A 19,752-nucleotide genomic window follows, 5' to 3' on the forward strand; every position below is an offset into this window, starting at 1 on the left:
TCATGGATGTTTTGACAAAACTGATCTCACTCTTTGCTCGGACAGAGAGTAGCGTGAGTGACAATGGGACCTAATGCTACCAGCCTGTGCTGAGGGGAAAGTAACTGATTAACTTCAAAGTACCGTGACCATACAGGGAAGGGACTGAACTTGCCTGAAGGTAGCATAAGCATATGCATTTTTCTTTTAAAAGTCATTTGTCTGTTTAGGTTGTCCCAGTGCCAGCAACAAGAAAACAAATCCCATTGTCAGAAGCTGAGTTAGTTTAATCAAACTGTAAATCTGCTTTAAACAAAATTTGTGCACAGCAAGATCCCACAAGCAACAATGTGGTGATGACCGGATAATCCGTTTGTGCGATGTTGATTAAGGGATAGATATTACTGTAATAAGTTTTCAGAGGCAGAAGTCCCTTCACCTTTATTTACAATTCCCACAGCAGTACACAGAGTGCTCGCAGTCAGTAGCCTACCTTTGGGAGTGCCAGAGGAACTGACACTCCCAGTTAACTACAAGGAAAAGACTCCCTGATTGGCGATCATTGACTCCTTAATCAGGGAGTTCATATTCCAATAGGCCGACCTCAATGGCCTGATTGAAATCATTACAATTAGCCGTCACACTGAGGAGAAATCTACGGTGAAACAGTGATGTGGGATCTTTCACACATCCCTCTGGAAGGGGCACTGGGGCCTTGGTTCACTTTCTCTTGCGAAAGACAGTAATGCACTCCCAATGTGCGACAGTACATTGTTGATTGAGATTACGCGCTCAAGTCTCTGGAGTGGGACTTGGACTCACAACCTTGACTGGTGAGAGTGGTGCACACTGAGCCACGGATAACATCCGGAGACTGAGGTAAGGATTCCATGTAAGTACCAGCAACTCCCAAGTAAACTCATTGAGTCTGGAAGGCCCGGCCAGCATAAAGATGCGCTTCTATTAGCTTTCCCACCCAGCAGGACAAAACATTTCGGATCAGTATTCTCATTCCCCTGTTTTACTGGTGTTCCATTTTATGGGATATGGGCATCGCTGGCTGGGGCAGGATTTATTGCCCCTCCCTAACTGCCCTCCATTTCAGAGGGCAGTTGAGAGTCAACCACATTGCTGTGGCTCTGGACTCACATGTAGGCCAGACCAGGTAAGGACAGCAGATTTCATTCCCTAAAGGACATTAGTGAACCAGATGGGTATTTCCGACAATTGACGATGGTTTCATGGTCATCAGATTTAATTCCAGATTTTTATTGAATTCAAATTTCACCATCTGCCGTGGTGGGATTCGAACCCAGACCCCCAGAGCATTACCCTGGATCTCTGGGATTGCTAGTCCAGTGACAATGTCATTGTGCCACTGCCTCCCCACTAATTTATGTCAGTATACATCAGTTCATTTAAACATTCTTATCATAGAATCCTACAGTGCAGAAGAAGGCCATTCAGCCCATCGAGTCTGCACCGACCACAATCCCATCCAGGTCCTTATCCTCACAACCCCACGCATTTCCCCTAGCTAGTCTCCCTGATACTAAGGGGAAATTTAGCACGGCCAATCAGCCTAACCCGTGGACTGTGGGAGGAAACCCACGTAGATACGGGGAAAATGGAAAATTAAAAATAAAAGAACAGAAATAAAGTAATTAATGTCACAAGTAAGGCGTACATTGACACTGCAATGAAGTTACTGTGGAAATTCTCCTTGTTGCCACATTCCGGCACCTGTTTGGGTCAACACCCCTAACCAGCACGTCTTTCAGACTGTGGGAGGAAACTGGAGCACCCAGAAAAAACCCACACAGACACAGGAAGAACATCCAAACTTCAGACCGACAGGACCCAAGCTGAGAATCGAACCCAGGACCCTAGCCCTGTGAGGCAGCAGTGCTAACCACTATGCCGCCGTGCCACCCAGTTGGTATCAGTGTTCTTATTTCCCTGTTATACTGGGGTTTTTTCGGCAAGCTTATTGAACCCAGCCAGTTAAATTTGAGGGTTGACACCCCATTACACAAAACCTATGTGTCAGGAATCGGGCTGTAATTATCTCTCTCCTGATTTAAAAGCAGCTTTAGTGTCTGCCAGACGAGAATAGAAGGGGCAGCTCTTTATGTGCCCATCAAGCAAATACCAGAGTTAGCTAATCTGGCAGAGTTCCGATGAACGGGATGAATTCATCTTTTCACCAGAGCTCTGTGGAGATCCAAGAATTTCTGAAGTCGTCCTTGTTGTTTCAGGAAGATAAGGGTGCAGCAAGACATTAAGTATCCTGTATTGTGAAATGTACCTGTCTGGAAAAATGCAGCATACTGGAATCCCATAATCCGTCTGGACAGGTACAAAGGGACACTCAGACAGTACGAGCTCTGTTACAGCAAATCTCAAACATAATTCACTTCTTACTGTGGTGACAGAGAGACAAAGCTTCCTCTTTACACTGCACAATCAGGTGCTCCGCTTTCCAGTATTATCCTGTAACAGCACAGCAACAATCTCCAGGCTCATTGTAGACTTAGCATTTATTTTTGTTTGGGTAGGAGGAGAGCATCTATGTACCACTTTGCTCTCCCATTCAGGGTTGGCTTTGTCTACGGGTCATTTGGGCCCCCTGGGTGCAGTGCAGAGACCCAACTGCAGGGGGCAGGCGACTGACAGGTGGGACTGAGTCCCTCAACATTGAGCTTGGACAGAGACCATTGATCTGACCTCAGTCCATCAACACAGAGTCTATGGCACACCTCCGCAGGTCATGCTGTTTTTCTATTCAGCCCTCTAGTCTGCCCTGTACCGATGGCCAGTGTGTGAAAAGAGTAGTACCTTCGTCTGATTAAACCCCTTGTCCTTGATTTCCAGCCCTTCCCCCCCACCCCCCACCCCCCCCCCCACCCCACCCACAGATGAAATAGCTTCCGTCGAATCCTTTTAACATTCGATCATCCCTCATTTTTTTTAATTCTTCAGAGATTAAAAGCAACTTGTTCTCATAGAGTACGTTGCCTTTACATCATTCTGGGGCGGCACGGTGGCACAGTGGTTAGCACTGCTGCCTCACAACGTCAGGGACCCACCCGGCTTCAATTCCTGGCCTGGGTCACTGTCTGTGTGGAGTTTGCACATTCTCCTCGTGTCTGTGTGGGTTTCCTCCGGGTGCTCCGGTTTCCTCCCACAGTCTAAAGATGTGCGGGTGAGGTTGATTGGCCCAGGCTAAATTGCTCCTTAGTGTCGGGGGGACCAGCTCGGGTAAATGCATGGGGTTAGTGGTGACCCTCAGCAAATGGAACGTAAACATTCCAGATTTTTTGGACCCATTTTCACAGGAGAAACTCTCAGGGGGTCAGGCCACATCGTTAAATAGAACGGAATAGGGATCTTTGGTCAAACGGGAAGATATTAACTGGGAATGAAGGAGAACAGAATGGAGGAGGAACACATTCAGACATACACATCTATACATTAATGTGACAGACAAATACAAATGGTCTCACAAGAGAGAGAACGTCCAAAGCAATTCAGGGTGAAATAGCAGCAGTGATTTTTGAAGGAAACACCAAAGGCCTTGATGTGGGGAATCAAAGAACAAGAAGGATATGGGAGACAAAGGGTGGAATTTAATGTAAAGCTCTCCAAACAACAGGTGCGACCTCTGTCACCTACATTACTTAGAAATCTTACAGCACAGAAAGAGGCCATTCAGCCCATCGAGTCTGCACCAACCACAATCCCACCCAGGCCCTACCCCCATATCCCTACATATTTACCCACTAATCCCTCTAACCTACGCATCCCAGGACACTAAGGGCAATTTTAGCATGGCCAATCAACCTAACCCGCACATCTTTGGACTGTGGGAGGAAACCGGAGCACCCGGAGGAAACCCATGCAGACACAAGGAGAATGTGCAAACTCCACACAGACAGTGACCCAAGCCGGGAATCGAACCCAGGTCCCTGGAGCTGTGAAGCAGCATTGCTAACCACTGTGCTACCGTGCCACCCTTTGTCTGGAGAGCTGGCAAGAGCCCAGTGATACCTGTTCTCAGGAATCTCCGTCACATCATGTGCCAATTAGGCACTTCACCGGGCAGTGGGGGAGGGGGGGTGCGGAGGGGGGGATAATGGTAGCAAAATGGGGTAAAAGTGGGGGTAAGTGAGACTAATTGAACTGCAGTTGGAAGAGCTGGTACAAACCGGATGGGCCAAATGGCCTTATGTGATCTCCTAACCTATGATGGCACCAATTGGATAGCTCTTTCAAAGAGCTGGCACAGTCACAATGGCTGGAACTTTCCGGCTATTCCCGCTGGTAGGCTCTTCCCGGTCCCACCGATGGGGCTTCCCCCGTCATGGGGTTTCCCGGTGGCATGGGGTGGAGCCGATGAGAAATCCCTTTGACAGCGGCAGGACCAGAAGCTCCGTCCGCTCCCCCGCCGCGAGAAACACGTCGCGGGGAGCGCAGAGAATCTGCCCCAGTGAGCTGAGCGGCCACCTTCCTGAGGGGCATGAACTAAATTCCAAAAAAAAGGAAAACTTGGCAAAGCAAAATATTTTAATTTTTGAATGTTGGTCAGGACAATGGGAGGGTGTGTAACTGTTTCTGGCAGGACAGTGGTTAGTGCTGCTGCCTCACAGCGCCAGGGGCCCGAGTTCGATTCCGACCTTGGGTCACTGTCTGTGTGGAGTTTGCACGTTCTCCCCGTGTCTGCATGGGTTTCCTCCGGGTGCTCCGGTTTCCTCCCACGGTCCAATGATGAACAGGTTAGGTGGATTGGCCATGCTAAATGTGTGGGGTTTTGGGGATAGGTTGAGGGGGGGGTGAGGTTGATCCTGGGTAAGATGCTCTTTCGGAGAGTTAGTGCAGACCCAAGTGGGCTGAATGGCCTCTTTCTGCACTGTGGAGATTCTCTGAATCTGGCTGCCTTTGGGTCAAGGGAAATTAGAGTTGGGCAAATGCTGTCCCCACCACATCCCGTGAAAGAATATTTTAAAAGGAATTATCCAGAAGAGAGTGCTTCAGTGCTGGCTGTGCTTACACGGTCTATGTTTCCTCTGGCTTGTGTGTGTCTGGAATGTTAATCTTTACTTTGATAAGTAAGCTTGACCCTCTCGCCTCCCAAACCTCTTCAACCCTCCCTGCTTCTCCCACCACCCCCACCTTCAGTAGGAATGCACTGTAACTTGGGAGCGAGTCAATATGTACACTAATCATCCATCTCGAACTGATCTCTCAGCCACTCCGACTCTGGGAACAAAAACAAATGAATAAGCGGCGAGTCTGTCTTGTAAAGCCTATTAGCTTCGTCAAGACACACTGCAACAGGATCACGTTAAGATTAAATTTGTGTGGCATTGTAATGTTTCTGCATGACCAGAAATACAGAGAAGATAAATAGTGATTTGGTTAATTAGGAAAGGGGAAGAGAATGTGTGCAGTCACTGTGAACGATGGCAGTATAGATCTGCGTGCCAACTAATAACGGAGCTCTCCTACACTGCAGTGTTTATATTTAATCTCAGGGAACTGCCATTATTGCAGGAGTCCAGTATCAATGTGCCAGCAGGATGCTTCTGCAATACTCTCTCCAGCAGCCCGTGCAGAGCCAGTGAAGGATATACAAGGGTTTTCTGCTCCGCAGACCAGAAACGCTTTGTAATCAAAAGATCCTTTTGTTCTGCGGGCTTTACAAAATCTGGGGCTTGGCAAAGACTGGGGTAGGTTAAAATCAAACGTGTGGGACCGGCAGAGGTGCCCGTGCTACAACAGAGGGGATTTTTCTTTTTAACCATTGCCCTCAGATCATTGGCGAAATTGGCTGTTGGGCAATCGACTTATTTACGAACGCCTCTTTATTTTTCCATTTTAATTTCATTCGTTTAAAGAGGTTTAAGGTTGATTGTTTTCAGCAGTGTGCATTTAGTTCTTGCCAGCGGTCCAAACCTCTCCACGATGGGTCAATTCCTATTTGTAACCTTGGGCCATTGACTGTCGCCAACGGGGTTGCTGGGTGACCTCGTCCCACTGATATTTCTTCCCCCGGCTCCCCCGTTTCTGCCTGGCCATGATTTTATCCTCCCCATCCGGAAGAGAAAGAAAGAGTCCGATTCATGGGATATTTTTCATGTCCTCAGATCACACCAAAGCCGCTCTCCGGCCAGTGAAGTACACTTGGAATGTGGGAAGTGCAGCAATTAATTTGCTCACAGTAACTCCCACAAACAACAATGTGATAAAGACCCAGGTAATCTGTTTTTACTGATGCTGACTGGGAGATTAGGTATTAGCCCGGACAGCGGGGAGAACTCGAACCCGAACCCTAACCCTAACCCTAACCCGAAGCCCTGCTCTTCTTCAACAAGTTGCTGTCGGGCTCTGTTATGTCTCACAGAGTGGGTAAAATGGGGACATCTCAGCTGGAAGATGGCAGCACTGACAGGCAGCATTCCCTGAATGCTGCACGGGGGAGTGTTAGCCGAGGTGACGCACTCAATTCTCTGCAGTTGGATTTCAGATCACACAGAGGTAAGAGTTGCTACCCACTGACCCATGGCTGATATCCATTGGCTGAGCTGAGATTGTGAACTCTGTGCCAGAGGAAATCACAGACAAAAAAAAAATCCATGTTTCTTCAGAAAGAAGAGGCATGTGTGTGAGGAGAGGTGTGTGTGTGTGTGTGTGTGTGTGTGTGTGAGTGAGGAGGGTGTTTGTGTGTGAGGAGGTGTGTGTGTGTGTGAGGAGGGTGTGTGTGAGGAGGGTGTTTGTGTGTGAGGAGGTGTGTGTGTGAGAGGAGGTGTGTGAGTGTGTGTGAGTGAGGAGGGTGTTTGTGTGTGTGTGAGTGTGTGTGTGAGTGTGTGCGTGTGTGAGAAAAGGGTGAGTGTATGAGGAGGGGTGTGTAAGTGTGTGTGTGTGTGTGTGTGAGTGTGTGTGTGTGAGAGGAGGTGTGTGAGTGAGGAGGGTGTTTGTGTGTGAGTGTGTGCGTGTGTGTGTGTGAGAGAGAGGGGTGAGTGTGTATGTGAGAAAAGGGAGAGTGTATGAGGAGGGTGTGTGTGTGTTTGTATGAGGAGGGGTGTGTGTGTGTGAGAGTGTGTGAGTGTGAGAGAGAGGGGTGTGTGTGTGTGTGTGTGAGAGAGAGGGGTGTGTGTGTGTGTGTGAGAGAGAGGGGTGTGTGTGTGTGTGTGTGAGAGAGAGGAGTGTGTGTGTGTCTGTATGTCAGTGAGAATGTGTGAGTGAGCATGTGTGTGTGTGATAGGGGGTGTGTGTGTATGTGTGTGAGATAGGGGTGTGTGTATGGGTATGTATCTGTGTGTGTGTGTGTGTGTGTGTCTGTGTCTGTGTGTCTGCGTGGGGCGGGGGGGGATAGTTGGGGGGGGGGGGGGGGGTGGTGGGGGGGGTGGAGGTTGTCCATTAAGAGAATCAGCACCATTCCAGTGAAAATGACCAAAGGTAAGAATTAAGAATTTTGTAATGAAAGAACTTCTTAAATTATTACCATATTTCCCACTCCTAAAGTGGCTACGACATGTTAATGATAAGGGACCCTGGGAGAGAGCTTGGTTAAGAGTTAGCATTAGGGGGCTGGTGAATGTATGTGTGACTGTTTGTCTCTTCCTAATTCCTAATATATGCACAGCAATAGATAGAACAGACTTGTTTCTGTTTGATTTCTATGTTTGCATCTATTTTGCAGCAAAAAAAAGGGGCGTTGGCATTGTTTGGGGCTCCCTGATGCTCTTGGGAGGTCAGTAGGGGTCTGCAGCTCGAAACGGTTGGAAGGCTCTGCCTTGCTGGCTGTAGCCATAGGTTCAATATCAGGAAGGTAGATAAGGAATATTGCTGTCTGAGACCTGCCTGTATAGACGTGACTGTCCCCTGTATCGACTGTGCCTGTTGTCATCACGTCCCTTCCCCCAACAGAGCAACAGTATCCAAAGAGCTGCACACAGCTATCTCCTGTGGCCACCAGTCGGAATGGACTGAGTGCCTTGATGCTTCCCTATGGGTCAGGCCTATTGGCTTGTATTTGTTGCATTTGTTCATTGCTATGCACCTTCATCAGCGATTGGGGAGGGTGGAGTGGCCAAGGGAAAGATTCACTTTCATACAACCCCATTCACACCTTGGGACACCCCAAAGCACTTTGCAAACAGTGAAATGTGTTTGTAGTATAGTCACTGTTGTAGGCAGCCTAATCTGTGCACAGCAAGCTCAAATAAACTGCCAGTGAAATAAGTGATGAGATCGCCCTGTCTTGGGTATTGATTCAGAGATATCGGGGGCAATTTCCAAACTTGTCTAATAAATTATTTGGAGTGGATCTCAAATCCTTGACCCACTGACTCAAGGGTGAGAGTCCTACCAGTGAGGCAAGTCTGGCACCTGAAAGTGGCAAAGTGTGAGTTTGAACCAAATGCAGGTCCTCAAATAACTATATCAGATTTCATAGAATCCCCTCAGATCAGAAGGAGGCCACTCAACCCATTGTAACTGCACCAACTCTCCAACAGAGCATCCTGGCCAGACCCCATCCCCGTAGCCACACATATTTACATCGCTAATCCCCTTAACCCATGCATCCTGGGACACTAAGGGGCAATTTAGCATAAGACCATAAGACATAGGAGCAATATTAGGCCACTCGGCCCATCGGATCAACTCCGCCATGCAATCATGGCTGATATTTTTCTCATCCCCATTCTCCTGCCTTTTCTCCATAACCCCTGATCCCCTTATTAATCAAGAACCTATCTATCTCTGTCTTAAAGACACTCAATGACCTGGCCTCCACAGCCTTCTGCGGCAACGAGTTCCACAGATATCTACCCAGGCCTCACAGTATCCTGTAAGTTTCAATAAGAAGCCCCCCCTCAACCTCCTAAACTCACACAAGTACAGACCCAGAGTCCTCAACCGTTCCTCATACCACAAGCTCTTCATTCTAGGGATCATTCTTGTGAACCTCCTCTGGACTCTTTCCAAGGCCAGCGCATCCTTCCTTAGATATGGGGCCCAAAACTGCTCACAATACTCCAATTGGGGTCTGACCAGAGCCTCATACAGCCTCAGAAATACATCCCTGCTCTTGTATTCTAACCCTCTCGACATGAATGCTAACATTGCATTTGCCTTCCTCACTGCTGACTGAACCTGCACGTTAACCTTAAGAGAATCTTGAACAATAATTCCCAAGTCCCTTTGTGTTTCTGATTTCTTAAGCAATTTCCCATTTAGAAAATAGTCTATGCCTCCATTCCTCTTTCCAAAGTGCATAACCTCACACTTTTCCACATTGTATTCCATCTGCCACTTCTTTGCCCACTCTCCTAACCTTTCCAAGTCTTTCTGCAGCTCCCCTGCTTCCTCAATACAACCTGTCCCTCTACATATCTTTGTATCATCTGCAAACTTAGCAACAGTGCCTTCAGTTCCTTCCTCCAAATCGTTAATGTATATTGTGAAAAGTTGTGGTCCCAGCACTGACCCCTGAGGCACGCCACTAGTCACCAGCTGCCATCCTGAAAAAGAACCCTTTATCCCCACTCTCTGTCTTCTACCAGTCAGCCAATCCTCTATCCATGCCAGGATCTTACCCTTAACACCATGGGCACTTAACTTATTTAAGTCTCCTATGCGGCACCTTGTCAAAGGCCTTCTGGAAATCTAAATAAATCACATCCACTGTTGCCTCCTCAAAGAACTCTAACAGATTTGTCAGACATGACCTCCCCTTGACAAAGTCGTGCTGACTCAGTCCTATTTTATTATGCACTTCCAAGCACTCTGCGATCTCATCTTTCATAATGGACTCTAAAATCTTGCCAATGACCGAAGTCAGGCTAGCCGGCCTGTAATTTCCTGTCTGCTACCTTCCACCCTCCTTAAACAGTGGTGTTACATTAGCTACTTTCCAGTCCTCTGGTACCTCCCCCCCGCCCCCTGCTTCCAGTGATTCCTGAAGGATCACCACCAATGCCTCCACAATTTCCTCAGCTATCTCTTGGCCAGGCATGGCCAATCCATCTAACCCACACATCTTTGGACTGTGGGAGGAAACCGGAAGAAACCCACACAGACACGGGGAGAACGTGCAAACTCCACACAGACAGTGACCCAAGATTAGAATTGAACCCAAGTCCCTGGTGCTGTGCAAATATATGTCCACATAGCCTGCATTAGATTGACCCTTAGTGTCAGGGGAACTAGCTGGGGTAAATGCATGGGGTTATGGGGATAGGGCCTGGGTGGGATTGTGGTCGGTGCAGACTCAATGGGCCAAATGGCCTCCTTCTGCACTGTAGGATTCTGTGATTGGCACAGGATGTGATCTGGGTATATATTCCAGCATTTCATTACAACCTGACTATATTTTTAACATTTTAGTTACATTTTTGAGAGTTTCCCCGAAAAATAATTTCTGCCTTTCCCCCTCTGACTCTGTTAGCTAGTCCATGCTGGAATGTGACACCCTCCAGGTATCCTGCTATATCACTGCGGACAAAGGGGAGGAAACAGGCTGGGTCTCTGCCCCTAATGTGTGGTCAGTGATCTCTGATCGGAAGTACATATGCGGGGATGCTGCTTGCGCACAGGGTTAAACTTAGCTCTGATGGGCGGCACGGTAGCACAGTGGTTAGCACTGCTGCTTCACAGCTCCAGGGACCTGGGTTCGATTCCCGGCTTAGGTCACTGTCTGTGTGGAGTTTGCACGTTCTCCTCGTGTCTGCGTGGGTTTCCTCCGGGTGCTCCGGTTTCCTCCCACAGTCCAAAGATGTGCGGGTTAGGTTGATTGGCCATGCTTAAATTGCCCCTTAGTGTCCTGCGATGCGTAGGTTAGAGGGATTAGTGGGTAAAATATGTAGGGATATGGGGGTAGGGCCTGGGTGGGATTGTGGTCGGTGCAGACTCGATGGGCCGAATGGCCTCTTTCTGTAGGGTTTCTATGATTTCTATGATGCCCAGGGTGAACCAGCCTGCACACACTCACTAGCCTGAGCTTACAACTTGAAGAATGGCTACTTAAGCAAGATATCAGTGATCCTGCCAGGACCTGTGCTTTTATAAGAAGCAGTGAATAAATTAGAAGCTAAATGTTACTTTATGGAAAAATCCAAATACAGAGTCTTCACTGACTCTGACCAATAAACTGACAGTTCATAAGTTCATCAGATATAGGAGCAGAATTAGGCTGTTTGGCCCATCGAGTCCGCTCTGCCATTCGATCATGGCTGATACGCTCCTCATCCCCATTTTCCTGCCTTCTTCCCATAACCCTTCAACCCGTTACCAATTAAAAATCTGTCTAACTCCTCCTTAAATTTACTCACTGTCCCAGCATCCACCACACTTTGGGGCAGCGAATTCCACAGATTCACAAACCTTTGGGAGAAGTAGTTTTTCCTCAACTCTGTCTTAAATTTTCTACCCCTTATCCTAAGACTATGACCTCTTGTCCTAGAATGCCCCACAAGAGGAAGCATCCGCACCATGTCTATTTTATCCATACCTTTTATCATCTTGAATACCTCAATTTGATCTCCCCTCATCTTTTAAATTCCAGAGAGTATAGGCCCAAACTGACAGCTAGAAAACAGGTGGACAATTGGATGTCTTGTCACCCAATCTCTGGCCAGCTCTGACGAAGGGTCATCCAGACTCGAAACGTTGGCTCTATTCTCTCTCCACAGGCGCCGTCAGACCAGCTGAGATTTTCTGGTTTTGTTTCAGATTCCAGCATCTGCAGTTTTTTAACCCAATCTCTGGATTGTTTTCAGAATGTAAGAAGTCTCACAACACCAGGTTAAAGTCCAACAGGTTTATTTGGTAGCACAAGCCACTAGCTTTCCGAGCGCTGCTCCTTCATCAGGGGGATGATGAAGGAGCAGCGTTCGGAAAGCTAGTGGCTTGTGCTACCAAATAAACCTGTTGGACTTTAACCTGGTGTTGTGAGACTTCTTACTGTGTTTACCCCAGTCCAACGCCGGCATCTCCACATCTTGTTTTCAGAATGCCAGGCTGGAATTTCCAAGAATGTTTTCATCCCAAGGTAGACCAAATTTTTTTTTTCTCCCTCTGGCTGTTTGCCGCTCAAAGGTGATTGAGTGAACGTTTTGTGAGCGGTGTGTAGATTTGCGTCATCATTGCCAGGCTGGGATAGGCTTAATGAGTCAGTTGGTTTTCTCCCTCGCGTCCAAAGGCAGACTCACATCTTTCATTCTCAGAGACTGAGAAAGCCAACGTCTATCATCAGAAGGTCAGAAATTTCCAGCTGGATCTGACACCTCATCAAAGACTAAAATGAGACAGCGAGAAGTCGATAATGTCAGCTCCATTTTGACACGATTAGAGCTTAGTTGACAGATTTGAAAAATCATTATTCTCTCACATTCCCGTCTGCATTCTGCCAACGAATCCAGGATGGTAGACGGGTTTAGAATTTTCTTGAATCTGGGTGAGACTGAGAAATCTGCCAGTTAGTATCTGCACCATCAGCTGATCCCCAGCTATAGCTCAGTTGCTGACACTGTCACCTCGGAGTTTGAACCAGTAGCACAGTGGTTAGCGCTGCTGCCTCCCAGCGTCAGGGAGCCGGGTTTGATTCGCAGCTCGGGTCACTGTCTGTGTGGAGTTTGCACACTCTCCCCCTGTCTGTATGGGTTTCCTTCGGGTGCTCCGGTTTCCTCCCACAGTTCGAAAGATGTGCTGCTTAGGTGGATTGGCCATGCTAAATTGCCCCTTCGTGTCAGGGGGGCTAGGAGGGTAAATATGTGGGGTTACGGGGATAGGGCCTGGGTGGGATTGTGGTTGGTGCAGACTGGATGGGCCAAATGGCCTCCTTCTGCACTCTAGATTCTATGATTCTATGCTGCCTCCCAGCACCAGGGACCCGGGTTCAATTCCCAGCTTGGGTCACTGTCTGTGCAGAGTCTGCACATTCTCCCCGCGTCTGTGTGGGATTCCTCCGGTTGGTCCGGTTTCCTCCTACAGCTCGAAAGATGTGCTGCTTAGGTGCACTGGCCATGCTAAATTCTCCCTCAGTGTACCCGAACAGGCACCGGAGTGTGGCAACTGGGGGATTTTCACAGTAACTTCATTGCAGTGTTAACGTAAGCCTACTTGTGACACCAATAAATAAATAAACCTTGTGAGGCCCACACCAGAGCCTTGAGCACAAACCCCAGTCTAGACGTCTTTCACATATGTTAAACCCATCTCTTTCCTCATATGGACACAAAAGACCCCATGATGGCTCTTTTGAAGAAGATCAGGAAGACTCTCCCCTGGTTATATTTATCCCTCAGGCAACATATTAAAATAACATTTCATTGGTAACTTTCATAACTGCTGGACCTTGTGTGTAACTAGGTCACAATAAGGCAGAATTTTACGCTCCCCTGTTAGGGGGTTGGTAGGTGGGGGAGGAGTGTAAATTTTCTCGGTGGGGCTCCTGCCTACCCTCTCTCACACTGGGACAGGTGAGGCCTGGTCTGGCCAGCCACCCCTTGCCCCAACTGAGGCCCTCGAGTGGCCAGTTATTCACCATCTAAGGGCCTTTTCCCTCCCTGCCTCAGTTAGACTGGCGGGAGGAGCTCCGGAGTCTGGGGGAAACCAAAAAGTAAATCAGTTTCAGGCCTTGGGTGGGAAGGGCGGGTGGAAGGGGGGGGTGCTGTTTTAGGGAATGGGGGGGGGGGGGGGGGGTTGCAGCTCCATCTACAGCCCTCTTAACATCGAGCAGCACCCCCGCTATAACGTCTAGCCATCGCAGGTCACCCCAATACCCGTCTGTCTACCACCCGCCAACACCCTACCTCCTCCCACCCCTCCCCTCCCTCCTCCCCCACAAGGCTTTGCCTCCCCTCTCCACCCACAAAATCTACCTGATCCTGAACCCCCAGGAGTTAGGCTCTGGGGGGGGAACTGCTTGTTATCGCTGTCCTGCCCACTGCAGCTTCTGGCAGCTCTGGGAGGTGGGAGAAATCCGACCTCCAGCCAGTAATGTTAGAGGAACATTAAATGTCTGGGGAACAGTCAGCAGGGAAACCTTCCAATCCTAAAAATCCTGGCTTACATTCTTTTAAAACAGTGACTACATTTCACAAGTAATTGACTATAAATCACTTTGGATGTTGTGGAAGGTATTTAATGGAAGTCTTTCTTTCTTCAACTAGTTCTGTGATTTATTATTGCAGCGGACAACCTGAACTCCTTTTAAAAGTTTCTGAATTAACCAGCAAAGCCTTTCATTGCTTCCTTGATGTGTTAATGGGTAGATGAATGTGGAGCTGATCCATATAAAATAGAAATTCTGATCTTTGATTCGCTGACGGAATTGAGAGGTGGTAGAAAGGCTAAAATTGGCTCACTGCACACGGGGGAGGATTTAGCTCTTTATCTGGTATCTGCTGCAGATGGGTGGACGTTGGCTCAGAACAGAACCGGCCACTGCTTACCATGGTTACTTATAGTCTTTGGGCCTGCAAAGATTTACTGTGTAGGTGCAACCATAAAGAATGACCATAAGAATCATAAGAACTAGGACCAGGAGTGGGCAATTCAGCCTCTTGAACCTACTCCGCCATTCAATATAATTATGACTGATCTCATCTCAACTTCAACTCCACTTTCCCGCCCCATTCATAGAAATAGAATCCTTACAGTGCAGAAGGAGGCCATTTGGCCCATTGAGTTTGCACCGACAACAATCCCACCCAGACCCTATCCCCGTAACCCCACATATTTATCCTCCTAATCCCTCTAACCTACGCATCCCAGGAAATTAAGGGCAATTTAGCATGGCCAATGCACCTAACCCGCACATCTTTGGGAGGAAACCAGAACACCCGGAGGAAACCCCCGCAGTCACCCAAGACGGGAATCGAACCAGGGTCCCTGGAGCTGTGAGGCAGCAGTGCTAACCACTGTGCCTCCGTGCCGTAACCATCGCCCTTAAAAACCCGTACTAATTAAAAATCTGTCCACCTCTTCCTTAAACTTACTCAATGCCCCAGCATCCACTGTGCTCTGGGGTAGTGAATTCCATAGACTCACGATCTTTTGAGAGAAGTAACTTCTCCTCACCTCTGTTTTAAATCTGCCCCTTATCCAAACACTACAACCTCTTGTTCCAGATTGCCCCACAAGAGGAAACATCCTCTCCACATTTACTTTGTCAATCCCCCTTATCATCTTCAGATCACCAATCGGGCAATGTGGCCAAGATCAAAGGTTATGAAGGATTGTGGAATCGAGGCAAGTTGATGGAGTTAAGATACAGATCAGCCATTAATTAAAAGTGAGGGCAAGCTCGAGGCTTTGCGACCGAGCCCACACACAGTTACAACTCGTGAATTTCTGAAGGGAACAGCATTTCGAAGAGAATTGTTTGACCAGACTCTTTATGTACGTAGACAGACAGTCCCGATTTCCGCAGTGCCTCTATTCAAGTTAAAAGACTTGAGTGCATCCGTCTGGGGAACCACAAAACCCTCTTACTCTGCTTCATCAGAAGTGACTGCATATCCGGAGAGTTCATGACTGGTATTACTGAGACAGATTCATTTGTCCGGAAACTTCTGGTGCCTGCATTTGAAAATATGGGAGGACTCCTGCCCCCACCTTCCCCCCCAGTCCCAGTTCAAGCAGAGGATATTGATTATTGATTATTGAGCGCAAACACATGTGGATCAAATTGCTGTTCTGGTGTGTACAGAGTCGCTGCTGTGCCCTATGGCTTTTTATTCCTATGTGATAGTATTTTGGTCTCACATAGGGGTGAAAGCCATGGGATACACGGTGAGAAACACGTCTGCAGTTACTGATTCCTATTGTAATTATTCCCACTGTCTAACCATTTGTTAGACGCCTGCCAGGAGTGAGGGGTTATCAGGGTGTCTCAATACAAATATTAGACACTTTTATCAAAAGGACTGTTGGCTAAATCAGATTGCTGTAAGGAGTTTAAAGTTTATTCGTCACAAGTAGGCTTACATTAACACTGCAATGAAGTTACTATGAAAATCCCCTAGTCGCCACACTCCGGCGCCTGTTCGGGTACACCGAGGGAGAGTTTAGCATGGCCAGTCCACCTGACTGTGGAAGGAAACCGGAGGAAACCTACACCGACGCGGGGACAACGTGTAAACTCCACACAGACAGTGACCCAAGCCGGGAATCGAATCCAGGTCCCTGGCGCTGTGAGGCAGCAGTGCTAACCACTGAGCCGCCCCTAGAGTAAAGTAGGTTTATCCTGAAAGGTAGCAAGAAGGTAATGTCCATACAGAGCAGATTGTCCATAAAAACCCATCTGGTTCACTAATTTCCTTTGGGGAAGGAAATCTGCCGTCCTTACCCAGTCTGGCCTACATGTGACTCCAGATCCACAGCAATGTGGTTGACTCTTTAAAAAAAATTGTCCTCTGCAATGGCCGAGCGAACCATTCAGTTCAAGGGCAATTAGGGGTGGGTGACAAATGCTGGCCCACCCAGCGACACCCACATTCCATGAATTTTAAAAAATACTGTTGAATAGGAAAGATGAATAGTCTGAATTTTGCTTTCAGGGCTCAGAGGCTATTCATGCCAGAGTTTAAATTTGTGGAGCAAAGCCCATGGTGGAAACATTGGACATTGCCTTTTGAAGTGGCAGACATGATTGGCCTTAGGGCATTTTCACATTCTCTTGGGAACATCATTTTTGAAAAAATCATCCACAGGATATGGGTGTCAACAGCAATGCCGGTATTATTGCTTTTGGGAACATGGTGGCTCAGTTGAATACAACTGAGTGACTTAGGCCATGTCAGAGTCAACCACATTGCCATGCATCTGGACTCACATGTAGGCCGGGCCAGGCAAGGATGGCAATTTCTTTCCAAGTCTCTCATTCCTGAAGTCAAGTGTCCAAGAACCTGAAATATAATTAGTCCACATGAGCTTTTGAAGCAATCCAATAGTTTGATGACTTTGTTTGAATAATTTAATTGAATTTAAATTACCCCAGCTGCCATGAAGGAATTTTATCTTGTCTCTCTTGGCATATTAGAGCAGAGTAAGAAGTCTCACAACACCAGGTTAAAGTCCAACAGGTTTATTTGGAATCACAAGCTTTCGGAGCGCCGCTCCTTCATCAGCTGGGTATTAGAGCAGGTGGGGGGCTTGTGGCACAGTGGGTAGTGTCCCTACCTTTGGACCAGAAGCTCCAGGTTCAAGCCCAATGCCAGGACTTGTTGTCCACCGAAGGAGCAGTCAAAGTGGCTCAAAGGGCTGAAAATCAGCTTGGAGACCCTTCCACCACTTCCCTACTGTTCGACAAAATTCGACTATTCCCCCTTAGTGTCAGGGGGGAACTAGCTAGGGTAAATGCATAGAGGCATGGGGATAGGGCCTGGGTGGGATTGTGGTCGGCGCAGACTCGATGGGCCGAATAGCCTCCTTCCGCACTGTAGGATTCTATGATTCCATGACAAAATGGAACAATGTGTGTGTGTGTGTGTGTGTGTGAAACGATACGCTAAGGAATAATGAGAGTAGGGCTTTGGATTACTCATCCAGTGATGTCAGCTCAATGCTTCTGGTCCCTTTGGAACATGTTGAATAAATTTATGCAATCTTTAAATTAATAAGCAAGAATCAAAGGACTGTTTTTTATTGCCCTGGAATACATTCAGGAATGTGGAGGTGTGGACTGACTCACCCTGTAATTATCTTTTTCGTCACTTTGGAGGAAGCGTCTTATCTTCCAGCCTGGCGCATGTTTGGAACTTGCTGCTTAGATATTGGGTTACAGTAGCAGGCCTGAGTCAAGTTACACATCCCCTGCTGTCCGAGGGTTGCCAACCATTCGAGATTGGCCTTGAGTCTTCGGAAATTGAATTGACGATATTCAAGTTGCTGCTTCACGCAACCCGGGAGAAAAGCCATAGAAATGGTGGAAAGAAAAATGGTGGGGGCTTTTTTTTTTGTCATCTTCTTGGAACAATTCAATTTGCTGGTTATAAAAATGCTGGAGGCGGAGAATAAAAATACTGCTTGACAGCCAAGAATCATCCATTTGAGTAATGAAGGATATCTTTTGCATTTTCAGTTGGTGTGGCAAGGCGGGGTACTGTGAGCATAGATCTTGGGGTGATCAGGCAGAACAGAGGAAGGCAGGTGGTCATGTGATGAAACCTCCAGAGTTTTACAGCAGAAAAAGAGGCCCTTCGGCCCATCATGTCTAGAAATTCATTCAACCAGGGTTGGCAACTGTAGTTAGCACTGGCAGTCTACCACCACAGAATACTACAGTGCAGAAGAGGCCCTTCGGCCCATCGAGTCTGCACCAACGCATGAAAGGCCCTGTGTAATAACTCCACGGAGGCGAAAGTCCCGTCACCAAGTTACTTTATTTACACCATACATCTGTACACAGCCAGCTCTCCAGTTGCTCCCTGCTGAATGCAGGCTGGGAGTCTGACACACCTGCTTTAAATAGGGAGCATGAGGCTCCCTGATTTAACCATCAATTAGGACTCATTGGGTACATCTTTCAGACTGTGGGAGGAAACCAGAGCAACTGGAGGAAGCCCACACAGGCACGGGTACAACATGCAAATTCCACACAGACAGTAATCCAAGCCGGGAGTCGAACCTGAATCCCTGGCAATAATACGGTAAACTGGAGTGACGGCCTGGACTTTTCTGCTGTTGTTTCTGGAGCAGGACTTGAACACATGACCTTCTGGCTCAGAGGCAGGAGTGCTACCAACTGAGCCACAGCTGAGACTCATTGGGTAGTTCATACTCTAGCAAGCCAACCTCATTAGCCTGGCTGAAGTCATCACACCCTGGCCTGACCACCTAATCCCACTTGCCAGCACTTGGCCCATAGCCTTGAATGTTATGGAGTGCCAAGTACTCATCCAGGTACTTTTTAAAGGATGTGAGGCAGCGCGTTCCACCATACAGCGCTGATCCTGTACACGAAAATGTTACCTTTGGAATAAATAATTCAGATTAAGGACCGCAGGTAATATGTTTTTATGATTAATAAATAGGCCTCCTATTTCGATGGGAATATCATTCCCCATTTCCTCCCAAAAATGAAATCAAAAACTGGTCTGTCAATCACAGTATTATACATGGTTCAGCTCAATTGGCTGGGCAGCTGGTTAATGATGCAGAGTAATGCCAACATTGCAGGTTCAATTCCCGTACCGGCTGGGGTTATCCATGAAGGTCCTGCCTTCTCAAACTTGCCTCTTGCCTGAGGTGTGGTGATCCTCAGGTTAAATCACCACCCGTCAGCTCTCGCTCTCAAAGGGAAGAGCAGCCTATGGTCATCTGGGTCTGGCAGTATCTGGAAGGCAAGAAAAGAGCTGACGTTTCGAGTCCCGATGACCCTTTGTCAAAGCTTTGTCTAAGGGTCATCTGGACTTGAAACGTCTGCTCTTTTTTCTCTCCTTACAGATGCTGCCAGACCTGCTGAGATTTTCCAGCATTTTCTCTTTTGGTTTCAGAATTCCAGCATCCGCAGTAATTTGCTTTGATCTATGATCATCTGGGATTTTGGTGAAAATTATATTTAAAGATTGTAGTTTTAAAAATGGACTGTGAATAAAAGTGGACTCTGAGATCGCACGACTTCTGTGGATTTCAACCATTGTCTCTTCTCTCACAAAGACATTCTCGGACAATATTAGACATTTTGGATTCAATAAATCCTCACCAAGTGCAAGCGAGGGACTTTGACTTTGAAGGTTTTCCATCACACACACACTGACTGAT

The 19,752-nt window shown here is 47.6% G+C and overlaps 1 protein-coding gene across 1 annotated transcript in view; it reads left to right on the plus strand.

Annotated features, from left to right (window-relative positions):
* Positions 1–749: 749 nt before the first annotated feature.
* The window catches only part of blacat1 (BLACAT1 overlapping LEMD1 locus), a 96,427-nt gene continuing 77,424 nt past the window's right edge, over positions 750–19,752 (plus strand). Inside the window, exon 1 of the mRNA XM_078241965.1 lies at positions 750–871. The gene's annotated coding sequence lies outside the window, so the exon portion shown is untranslated. The remainder of the gene's footprint in view (positions 872–19,752) is intronic.

Source organism: Mustelus asterias, chromosome 25, assembly GCF_964213995.1.
Source record: "Mustelus asterias chromosome 25, sMusAst1.hap1.1, whole genome shotgun sequence".
Classification (NCBI taxonomy): Eukaryota; Metazoa; Chordata; class Chondrichthyes; order Carcharhiniformes; family Triakidae; genus Mustelus; species Mustelus asterias.